Source organism: Vombatus ursinus, unplaced genomic scaffold, assembly GCF_900497805.2.
Source record: "Vombatus ursinus unplaced genomic scaffold, bare-nosed wombat genome assembly UNPS02015255.1, whole genome shotgun sequence".
NCBI classification, from domain to species: domain Eukaryota; kingdom Metazoa; phylum Chordata; class Mammalia; order Diprotodontia; family Vombatidae; genus Vombatus; species Vombatus ursinus.
In genome coordinates, this window is record NW_020955033.1 from 1,136,929 (window position 1) to 1,137,606 (window position 678).

General features: G+C 34.7%; 1 protein-coding gene across 1 annotated transcript in view; it reads left to right on the top strand.

The window, feature by feature from the left end:
* The window catches only part of LOC114031929 (acyl-protein thioesterase 1), a 42,319-nt gene that overhangs the window by 26,604 nt on the left and 15,037 nt on the right, over positions 1-678 (top strand). The window lies entirely within an intron of this gene.

Sequence of the window (678 nt, forward strand, 5' to 3'; positions counted from 1 at the left end):
GCACACTGGAAGCAGATCCCTATCTTAACAAAGAGTTTAATAGTCAACTGATTGGCTGGAAACATGAGCAAATAGCGCAAAAAAAAAAAAAAAAAAAGTCAGACCATAGAATCTTACTTTGGTGACAAAGAAGATCAAAACATACAACCAAAAGAAGACAGCAAAGTCAAAGCTCCTACTTCCAAAGCCTCCAAGAAAAATACGAATCAGTCCCAGGCCATGGAAGAGCTCAAAAAAGGATTTTGAAAAGCAAGTAAGAGAAGTAGAGGAAAAACTGGGAAGAAAAATGAGAGTGATGCAAGAAAATCACACAACACAAGTCATCAGCCTGCTAAAGGAGACCCAAAAAAAATACTGAATAAAATAATATCTTAAAAAATAGCCTAACCCAAATGGCAAAAGAGGTCCAGAAAGCCAAGGAGGAGAAGAATTCCTTAAGAAGCAGAATTGGCCAGATGGAAAAGTAAGTCCAAAAGCTCACTGAAGAAAATAATTCCTTAAAAATTAGAACGGAGCAAATGGAAGCTAATGATTTTATGAGAAATGAAGAAACTATAAAATAAAACCAAAACAATGAAAAAATAGAAGACAATATGATCTATCTTATTGGAAAAAAGAACTGACCCGGAAAGTAGATCCAGGAGAGATAATTTAAAAATTATTGGACTATCTGAAAGC